This window comes from Chrysochloris asiatica, unplaced genomic scaffold, assembly GCF_000296735.1.
Source record: "Chrysochloris asiatica unplaced genomic scaffold, ChrAsi1.0 scaffold00217, whole genome shotgun sequence".
In the NCBI taxonomy this organism is placed as follows: Eukaryota; Metazoa; Chordata; class Mammalia; order Afrosoricida; family Chrysochloridae; genus Chrysochloris; species Chrysochloris asiatica.
Window position 1 is genome coordinate 4954650 of NW_006408735.1, and position 11841 is coordinate 4966490.

The 11841-nt window shown below is 38.2% G+C and overlaps 1 pseudogene; it reads left to right on the forward strand.

The window, feature by feature from the left end:
* The first annotated feature begins 3973 nt into the window (after positions 1–3973).
* LOC102823651 lies at positions 3974–10545 on the forward strand (annotated as a pseudogene).
* The last annotated feature ends 1296 nt before the right edge of the window (positions 10546–11841 follow it).

Sequence of the window (11841 nt, forward strand, 5' to 3'; positions counted from 1 at the left end):
GCCAGAGATGGAGACAGAGATGATGACGTGGAGAAATGTAGTGGTTGGGAAATCTAGATTCTTGGAGGGAGAGGAGCTGTATGCTGGCAGCAGGGGTTCAGGCTTGCAGGGTATGTATGCCCTTTGGGTGTTTGAATGATTGCATATTCTGAAGTGTTTTTATGTACACCTCCCTTCCCCCCCCCATAAAAAAAAAATAGAAGGAATAGAAGCAAATACTGTTAATGATGATGCATGGATGGGATTGTAATCATTGCAATGAGACAAAATACAATAGGATGAGTGTAAAGCTGATGTTCTCCCATGTAAACTATAACTCAGTTCACAATAAAAACTTAAAAAAAGAGAAAGAAATACAAGCCATAACAAGAGTAGGTATATGCACACCAATGCTTATAGCAGCACTATTCACAATAGCATAAAAGATGGAGACAGCCTAAGTGCCCATCAATGGACTACTGTTGTTGTTGTTGTTCCATGCCGTGGAGTCGGTTCCGACTCATAGCGACCCTGCACAGGGTTTCTGAGGCTGTTATTCTTTACAGGAGCAGAACGCCTCATCTTTCTCCCGCGGAACAGCTGGTAGTTTGGAACTGCTGACCTTGCGATTTGCAGCCCGATTCGTAACCACTATGCTACCAGAGCTCCTTATCAATGGACTATAGGATAAATAAACTTTGGTACATACAAACAATAGAATATTATGCTACCTTGAAGAATAACAACAAAGCTGCAAGCCACCACATAACATGGATAAACCTTGAGGACATTATGCTAAATGAAATTTGTCAGTCACAAAAGACAAATGCTGCATAAGATCATTATTGTAAAAGCCTAAGAAAATATACAAATATTAAAAGGGAAAACAATTCTTTGTTGGTTAGTGGTGGGGATGGAGTGGGTGTTGCTGGTGGGGTGGAGGGAGGGGACAGTAGAGCTCAGGGTAGTAGATAACACATCCTAGTTCAGTTGTTGGGGACGGCAACACATAATAAGAAGGGGAAGGGAACAGAAGAACAAGGTAGATGGGGGAACTCTGAGGCAGGTTTGTATGGGTTATATGGGACAGAGGTAAATAGCAATAAATGCTCAACTTTGGAAAAATAGGGCTCTGTGATACTAGGATTGAAACATAGTATGAATAGGGGAAATATATGCTTGACTGTTGAATATTGTTTTCCCTTGCCTACTATCGTAAAATAGACACTTGAGTGGGATAGAAAGGAATATCAGGAAACATGATTACAGAGAGCTTGTGAGCCCATCTTCAGTCTATAACTGATTGTAATATCTAAAAGGGGTTCTAGAACTTGCCCAGTGAAATAGACTTCTTGTGGAGCCTTTGCAGTGTATAGGACTTTAGGTGGAATCCTAAGCACCATCTAGAACCTTCTGATGTAGGGCATTCCCACTAAAAAAGATAAGCACAGGACTGATTGTGAAGGTTGGAAATGTAAAGGTAGATGTTTTGTAGAAAGGAGGGGAGTGATTAACTTTTCAGTCTAGGACCAGAGGTCCCTGGGACCATCAAGGGAGAACAGCGGAGAGCAGGACCCTACCCAGAGAAGCAGTGATACCAGAGATGGAGGCAGAGACGATGACGTGGAGAAATGGAGCAGCTGGGGACTTTAGACACAGAGAGGGAGAGGGGCTGTGTGCTGAATACCAGGGGGTGGGGGGGTGAGAGACACACTTGTAGTGTATACCCTTTGGTTGGGTGATGATGCATGGAGGGGATTGTAACCATAGCAATGAAATGATATATGAATATTCTCCCATGTAAACTATCACATAATTCACAATAAAATATTTATATAAAAAAGGATAAGCTGACCATCCTGGAAGTGCTAATGCAACAGAAGATACATCTTCAAAGAAAGATCAGCAGGAAAAATCAAAAGCAAAACCAGCAGTCTAATTGGCTACTACAAGAACAAGCAAGTTATTCACAGAGAGAGCCATTAAGACAAGCAATCAAGTCCCTGCAGGACAAACTCCCTCATCAAGAATGAAACTGAAAGAAAACACATGAGCAGGCATATAAACTTCATGGTGACCACGTTGGTCTACTGATGAGTGGAAGAGGGGAAAGGCAGCAATGAAGAAATGGGCTGAGTTCAACTACGTTCCCTAGACTTTTGTTTACCTGGAGATACAAGACAGAAGAGGAAGGGCTGGTTGGTCTGAAGTGTGGTCAGATCTGGGGACTCCTAAGTCCATGGACAAAAACATATCCACGGAGGGCTAAAGCTGAGAGTGAAGCATCCAGCTGATATGAAGTGAAGGGAGACACTCAAGAATACCCAAACCTGCAGACAGTACCCATTTGACCTAACCTCGATGGCTTGATAATCTGAAATTGGCTAGAGGAAGAGAAAAAAAAAAAATGTAATAAAGGAAACAAGTGTAAATTGCTACAGTTTGATGAACTTTACCTATAGTTATCGATGGAGTAGTTCAAAATACAAACTGAAAGGGAAGGAGTCTTCACATCAAGTATCCATCCTATCTCCTCTGTATTCAGGATAGATAGGGATGGGAAACTTAGACATTGGCTGCCTAAAATGAGAGGATGATAAAGGCATGAAGTAACTAGCTTACAAATTTTCAAGAGGGAGTTTAGTTTAAGAGTCTGAAGGGGAAGGTAGAGTCCCCACTGAGTAGTTTTCATCTTGTCTAGGTGGGTCTGGTGAAAATAGATGGGGATAAGATTCTTATGATTCAATAGTGAGCAATTGTTATTATGACTAATTGCAACTGTCACAACATAAAGGTAGAAGTTTTGTAACAAAAATGGGGAGTAGTTAATCTTACAGTACAGAAACAGAAGACCCTAGGACCATCAAGAGAGAAGAGCACAAGTTGAGTGCAGGACCCTATCTAGAAAAGCAGTGACACCAGAGATGGAGGCAGAGATGAGGACCTGGAGAGAGGCAGCAGCTGAGGACTCTGGACTCATGGAAAGAAAGAGTGCTGACTGCCAGAGTCGAGCTTGCAGAATTTGCCCTTTTATTGTTTAAATTATTATATATTCCTGAGTGTTTCTGCATACATCCAGTCTCCCCACCTCCGTCGAAAAACAACAATAGAGGGAATGGAAGCAAATACTGTTGGATGATGATGCATGGAGGAGATAGTAATCATTTCAATGAAACAATGGTGTAAAGCCAATTGTAAATTATCAGTTAGTTCACAACAAAAACTTAAAATAAAATAAAATAAAGGTCCACCTTCACTTTAAATCCAACTAATTTTTCAAACCACCACTCATCTGTCAGTTTGTTGTACTATGGTGGCTTGTGTGTTGCTGTGATCCTAGAAGTCATGGGTATTTTAAATACCAACAGGATCAATCACAGTGAATAGGTTTCAGCTGAGCTTCCAGACAAAGACAGATTAGCCAAAAAAGAAAGACAGACTACTACCAAACATTTAGTCACTGAAAACCTTATGAATAGTAATGGAACACTGTCAGCACCAGAATCGTGAATATTGAAACATGATGAAGAGTGCCCGCATACTGTCAGATGTAGTACCAGAATATGAGTGCCTCAGGTTGTAAGACACTCAATATACGACTGAGAGAGAGCTGCCTTTTGAAATTAGAGTTAACCTTAATGAGCAAATGGAGTAAAAATTTTGGTGACTTCATTTGGTGATGGGGCAAAAGTAAAAATGAACAGAGACAAATATAAACATTCCATTAATAATGGGAACATGGAATGTACAAATTATGAATCTAGAAAAATTGCAAATTGTAAAAAATGAAATGGAACTCAAAAGCACCAATATCCTGGGCATTAGTGAGCTGAAATAAACTGGCATTGGCCATTCTGAATTTGAAAAACACATGGTTTACTATGCCTGAATGACAAATTGATGAGGAATAGCATCACATTCATCATAAAAAAGGATATATCATTGAATTAAGGTTGATGTTGAAAAAAGTTTACCTTCAAAAAAGGAAGTAAAAATGTATGTGTGTCTCAGAAAACGCAAAGAGAATGGTACACCCGGATTTTAATGAAGGACATGTTTTGCTATTGTTAGGTGCCATTGAGTCGGTACTGATTTACAGTGATCCTATGCACAACAGAATGAAACACTGCCCGATCCTTGGCCAACATCACAATTGTCATGCTTAAGCCCATTGATGTTGCCGCTTTGTCAATCCATCTCGCTGGGGGTTTTCCTCTTTTTCTCTGACCCTCCAGACTACCTAACATGATATCCTTCTCCAGTGACTGGTCCCTCCTGACAATATGTCAGAAGTATGAGAGACAAAGTTTGGCTATCTTGGCCTCCAAGGAGTATTCGGGATGCACTTCTTCCAACACAGGTCTGATGGTTCTTTTGGCATCCCATGACACTTTCAATATTCTCCTCCAAAACTATAACTCAAAAGCATCAATTCTTTTACGATCTTCCTTATTCACTGTCCAGCTTTTGCATCCATATGAGGTTATTGAAAATACCATAGCTTGGGTCAGGCGCACCTTAATCCGCAAGCTGACATTTTTGCTCTTCAACACTTTGAAAAGGTCTTGTGCAGCAGATTTACCTAATGCAATATGTCCTTTGAGTTCTTGACTCATGTTTCCATGAGTATTGATAGTTGATCCAAGAAGAATGAAGTCCTTGACAACTTCAATCTTTTCTCCATTGATAAGAATGTTGTTTATTGGTCTAGTGGTGAGGATTTTTGTTTTCTTGACATTGAGATACAATCCATACTGAAAGCTGTGGATCAGAATCTAAACAAAATTGGCAGAGACGAAATACTTCAAATGATTCCATATGTGGCAACACATGTATTTGCTTCAAAGGAAAGAGGATTACTGATGAAGATATTGATGGCATTTGGAAAGAGGTGTAAAGAAGACTGCGGAGATCAATGAAAAGCTCTCCAAGACGAGTGAAAGCTCGCTTAGAAACTTTACAATGGATACAGAATCAAGTGTTTATAACTTTGAAGGAGAAGAAACAAAAGATAGCATTCACCTCCTAGTGTATTGAACCTCCCAAAAGAGAAAGAAAAGCCAAGTATGTTGTTGATGTGTATTTCAGGGAAGCTCTTCATGTAAGTGAACCTAAAGCACCTAAGGCTCCTCGACCTACAAAATAGCCCAATGTCCAGGATTTCCAGTTCTTTCCTCCATGCTTATTTGAATTATTGGAGAATGAAATTCTGTTTTACAGAAAAACTATTGGGTACAAAGTACATAGAAATCCTGACCTGCCAAATGCAGCACAGGCACAAAATGAACAGCTTGAAATTGATGAAGCTGAACCTCATAATGATGAATAATTAGAGGAAAAAGAGAAGCTTCTAACACAGGGGTTTACAAACTGGAATAAGAGAGATTTTAACTAGTCCATCAAAACTAATGAGAGGTGCGGTCGTGATGATATTGAAAATACAGCAAGAGAAGTAGAAGGGAAAACTGCAGAGGAAGTCATTGAACACTCAGCTGTATTTTGGGAAAGATGTAATGAACTCCAGCACATAGAGAAGATTATGGCTCAGACTGAAAGGGGAGAGGCAAGAATTCAGAGAAGAATCAGTATCAAGAAAGCACTTGACACAAAGATGGGAAGGTACAAAGCACCTTTTCACCAGCTGAGAATATCATATGGTATTAACAAAGGGAAAACTATACTGAAGAAGAGTATTATTTTCTGATTTCTATGCTTCACAAGCTTGGATTCAACAAAGAAACTGTTTATGATGTATTGTGACAATGTATTCCTAAGTCTCCTCAGTTCAGATTTCACTGGTTTCTTAAATCCAGAACTACAATGGAGCTCCAGAGGCGGTGTAACAACACCTTAATTGTTGTTATGTGCCGTGAAGTTGATTCCGACTCATAGTGACCCTGTGCAGGGTTTCCGAGGCTGTAAATCTTTACGGGAGCAGAAAGCCTCATCTTTCGCCTTCAGAACAGCTGGTAGTTTGAACTGCTGACCCTGAGGTTAGCAGCCTGATTCGTAACCACTACGCTACCAGAGCACCTTAATTACCTTGATTGAAAAAGAAAACATGGAACTCGAAGAGAAAGAGAAGACAGAGAAAAAGAAACTAGGACGAAATCCTGCAACACAGAATGGTAAAATGGAGAAAGAAGAAAAAAAAAAAAAGCTAAAACTACGAATATATTTTTATTTCATAATCACGAAGTTTAAACCAGTAGTTCTTTAATTACGAGTCTTCATAAGATGTACCATACAATGCTCAACTAGTATGTCATTTAAAGACATCAGGTTTATCTGTTTACTGAGCTAGAAATATAGTATGTAGTTCCATTTCTTAAAATACAACAGCTGTGCTGAAAAATTTAAAATCTTTAACACTTAAAGTAATAAAATAAGCTTCATTTATTAATATATATATATATTATATATATATATATATATAGATGTGTCTTAAAGTAGAACGCTGTCCGTGATAGAAGACTATCCATACACCTACAACTAAGACCACTTAATACCACTATTATTCAAATTTACGCAACAACCATTAAGCCAATGATCATTATATTGAAGCAATCTACTAAATTCTTCAGTCTAAAATTGACCAAATATGCTATTGATGTATTGACAATTATTACTGATTGGAAAGCAAGGTTGAAAACAAATATGAAGGATCAGTAGTGGGAAAATACGGTCTTAGTGATAGAAACAATGCTGGATATCACATGATGGAATTTTGCAAAATCACTGATTTCTACCTCATAAATACCTTTTTAAAACAACATAAAAGACAACAATACACATTAACCTCACCAGATGGAATACAGAGAAACCAGATGGACTGCATCTGTGGAAAGACATGGTAGAAAATCTCAGTATCATCAGCCAAAACAAGCCCACTGGCAGACTGTGGAACTGATCATCAATTGCTCATATGCAAGTTCAGGGTGAAGATCAAGAAAATTAAAACAAGTACATGAGAGCCAAAACATGACCTTGAACATATCCTACCTGAATTTAGAGACCATGACAAGAACAAATTTGATGCATTAGACACTATAGAACGAAGACCAGAAGAGTTGTGTGATTATTGAGGAAAAACATGGCATTAGGATTGGAGGAGGATTTATTGACACCTGCATTATGCAGACAATCAACCTTGCTTTCTGAAAGTGAAGAGGACTTAAAATATATACTGATAAAGTTCAAAGACCACAACCTTCTGTATTAGTTGCATCTCAATGTAAAGAAAAGAGAACCACTCACCATTGGACCTTTTCACCAGCTGAGAATCCATATAAATGGAGAAAACATTGAACAACATCCATATAAATGGAGAAAACATTGAAGTAGTCAAATACTTCATTTTGTTCTGATCAACCATCAATACATGGAAGCAGCAGTCAGGATAGTGAATGATGTATTGCAGTAGGCAAATCTGCTGCATAAGAACTTTTTAAAGAGTTTAATTGCAAAGATGTCAGTTTGAGGACTAAGGTGTGCCTGATTCAAAGCATGGCATTTTCAATAACCTCATATGCATGTGAGAGTTGTTCAGTGAATAAGGAAGACTATAGAAGAATTGATTCATATGAACTATGGCATTTACTTATGAAGATTAAAGAGCACAGCCTTCGATATGGATTACATCTCAATGTCAAGAAAACAAAAATCCACACCACTGGACCAATAAACAACATTCTTATCAATGGAGAAAAGATTGAAGTTGTCAAGGACTTCATTCTTCTTGGATCAACTCTCAACACTCGCGGAAGTAGCAGTCAAGAGATCAGACGACGTATTGCACTGGGCAAATCTGCTGCACAGGAACTTTTTAAAGTGTTGAAGAGCAAAGATGTCAGCTTGAGGACTAGGGTGCGCCTGACTCAGGCCATTGTGTTTTCAATAGCCTCATATGAATGCGAAAGCTGGACAGTGAATAAGGAGGATCGTAGAAGAATTGATGCCTTCAAGTTGTGGTGTTGGAGGAGAATACTGAAAGTGCCATGGACTGCCAAAAGAACCAATAGATCTGTTTTGGAAGAAGTGCAACCAGAGTGCTCCTTGGAGGCCAGGATGGCTAAGCTTCGTCTCTCCTACTTTGGACATATTGTCCGGAGTAAACAATCGTTGGAGAAAGATGTCATGCTGGGTAGGGTGGAGGGTCAGAGAAAAAGAGGAAAACCCCCAACGAGATGGATCAGCCAGGTGGCATCATTGATGGACTCAAGTGTGGCAGTGGTAGTGAGGTTGGCCCAGGATCGAACATTGTTTCGTTCTGCTGTGCATGGGATCGCTATGAGTCGGTTCCTACTCGATGGCACCTGACAACAACAACAACAACATGGTGTTGGAAGAGAATGGTAAAATTACCATGGACTGCCAAAAGAACAAACCAATTTGTTTTGGACAAAGTACAGCCAGAATGTTCCTTGGAAGCTAGTATGGTCAGACTTCATCTCTCATACTTCAGACATATTATCAAGAGGGGCCAGTCCTTGGAGAAGGATATCGTATTTGATACAGTGAAGAGTCAGACAAAAAGAGGAAGAGCCCCAAGGAAATGAATTACCACAGAGTGTTGGCAGCAATGGACACAGGTTTAGTAATGATTGTGAGCTTGGCAATATTTTGTTCTGTTGTGCATTAGGGTCACTGTGAGTGGGTGCGGACCAGATGATACCTAACAAATTTTTCCAAAAAGTTTACAGAGCTGTACACTTAATCAATCTTGGCTAATATGTGAATTTAATCTATCAGTAATAATGTGAACATACTCAAAACTGTCTTAGGAAAAGTCAAAGATATTCATGATTTATTAAAGTAATTTACCATATGTACAAGTCAAAGCTAAGATCCTCTTCTGAGAGATTATTGAGATAGTTTACTGTTTATTTAATTTTAACTTTTGTCTGTCCTTGTATAGCCAACACACTTAGATAGGATTTGAAAACTGGGACCCCTAAAGATATTATTTATTTGTAATTTGGATTTTCGTGCACACCTCCAGTTGTGAAAGTGATTGATTTTCTTAGAGTCTAAGAATATATCCTGTTGGCAGGCATAGATGTGGTTTTAGATTAGTGAGGAAAAACGGTGTTGACTGAATAAAGTAAAGTTGGAAGAATGACATACTCAAAAATAAGTCAAGTTTTCATTTCTTGAGTTTTAAAATGTAAAATTAGGAGGTAGAACACATAAGGAAGCAAAGCTTATAGTTTTACTTTACATTTATTTTTTCACATATTAGCTTTTTCTTTCTCATGGTTAGCCTTTCTTTCCCCTCTTCTTTATAACTTTATAATCCACCTGCAAGGTGGAATAATCATTGAATTCAAAATTGTGATATTTCCATTTACTGTCACTACCTCAGAGGGTGGTGTTATATTCCTCTCACAGACAAGAAAATAATGTTCCAGGGATTTTAAATAACTTACCAGAGACTGGTTGTTGAAGTGGCAGTGCCAGGATGGACCATGTTTCTTTCCTTATACCCCATAAGTTGTTTACCAGCCACAGGATTTTTTTTTTTTCTACCAGTTACTTTATTTCCTAGTAAGCATTTTTTTGGGGGTTTGAATTCCTCTCATCTTACTCATAGTTCACAGAATGTACTCTTCCCAATTGTCTTCCCTGTTCCCACATCTGTGTCCCTTGTCTGTATCTCTCAGAGAAGATACTGTATTCTCCAATGAATATAGACTTTACCTCACATGGTGTTGCAGATGATTCCCAACCTTATGTTGTATCCTTATAGTAAAGTCACCATATTTGATATTTCTTGGGTCATGAGACTCACGTTTTTTTAATTACTAGTTTTGGAAAAACAAGGTCAGGGATCGACTACAGAACAGACTATCAACTGCTCATGTGCAAGTAAAATTTGAAACAAAAAGAAAGTTAAAACATGTCCACAAAGTACAATCTTGAGTATGTTACTATTGTTAAGTGCCATCCAGTCAGTTCCAACTTATAGTGACTCTGTATAGGGTATCTGAAGAATGACTCGTGGGTTTAAACCATGGACCTTGCTGTTCAAACTGACCTTGTGGTCCAGTGCTTATCTTACAGTGCCAAACCAGGACTCCAATCTTGAATGTCTTCTACCTGAATTCAGAGACCATTTCAAGAATTGATTTGACACACAGAATAATAAAGAATGAACACAAAATGAGTTGAGAAAGCAAAAGGTCCTTAAAAAGATGGGGATAAAAGAAAAAGACTAAGTGGATGTTAGGAGAGACTTTGAAACTTTCTCTTGAACATAGTTCAGCTAAACCAAATGGAATAAATGATGAAATAAAAGAGCTGACCAGAACATTTTAAAGGGTAACTTGAGAAGTCAAAGTAAAGTGTGATAATGAAATGTACGCCAGAGGATTCTTATGAATAGGTACGTGTGTATGCACATGTTTGTTTGTTTTCACATATTCTTTATTTAATAATCTATATAATGCTTTATGACTTCTCTTTCTTTCTCTTTTTAAAGGTATTTTATATCCAGATGCTTCACAAAGAAACCCATTCCTAAATTCAGAGTTAGGCCAGACAAATAAGAAACTCAAGTCTGACTAAATAGATTAACAATATATTGAACACAGTGACAGCTAAGTGATGAACATGCAAGCAAAGTCAATGAGGTACAATGTAATACTTCCTGGGGCCACTGAAAGAGAGTCATGAACTCCTCCCTCTTGGACTTCAACTTGATAGTTAAGGGGTTGAAAACAAAGCCAGCAGATTGTAGAGCCAAGACATGTAGAGAAAATAAGTCTTGATGACAGCATTTGAGGCTCTGGATCAAGCTGCACCTGAAAACTTACAGCTGGACATTTCAGATACATGAGGCAATAAAAATGTTTTGTGTTGTTGTTTAAGCCAGCTTGAATTGCATTTCCTGTCATCTGTAAGAAATAATATTAACCAATACAAAACAGATGGTTTGAATAGAGTGACCCGGCAGAACCCCAGTTTATATTACAACTTGAAAAGTCAGGATTTCTAAGTAAAGAATTTCTGTTTTGTATAGAAAATCAAAAATACCTTTTTTTGGGGGGATGACATACAAGTAAAGAGTGTTCATGCCTTTACTGACATTGAAATATTAATAAAAATAATGTTTATCCAGCAGATTACTGTTCATAGTAGCTTGCAAGTCAGATGTGGTTTCTGTCCTCAAAGGGCTTACTAGAACAAAAGATAATAGCTAATTATACAAAGAAAGAAGGAGTTTTCTTTTTTAAAGTTTTCATTGTGAATTGAGTGATGGCTTACATAGAAGAGCATTGGTTTTGCACTCATTCTATTGTGTTTTGTTCAATTGTAATGATTACAATCCCCTCCATTCATCATCATTTAACAGTATTTGCTTATATTCCCTATTTTTCTTCTTTTTTTTTAATGTACACAAAAGCACTCAGGGATATATAATCATTTAAAAAACTGAAGGGCAAATTCTTCAAGCCAGTCTCCTGACTGCCAGCACATAGCCTTTCTCTTTCCATGAGTCTAGAATCCTCAACTGTTTAATCCCTCTAGACTATCACATCTGCCTCCATCTCTGATTTGCTGTTTCTCTGGTTAGGGTCCCACAGAAAGTTCTGCTCATGCACTTCTCTCTTTATGATCCTAGGGTCCTCTGTTCCTGTACTGTAAGATTAACTACTCCCTTCTTTTTGTTACTAAACATCTACCTTTACAGTTGTGACGATTACAATTAGTCATGATAATAATCACTCACAATTAAATCTAAAGAATACTATCCCCATCTCCTTTCCCCCACCCACTCTGAAACTAAACTCCCTCTTGAAAACTCATAAGTCAACCCCTTTGTGCGTTAATAATTTCCCCACCCCCATTTTAGGTAGCCAA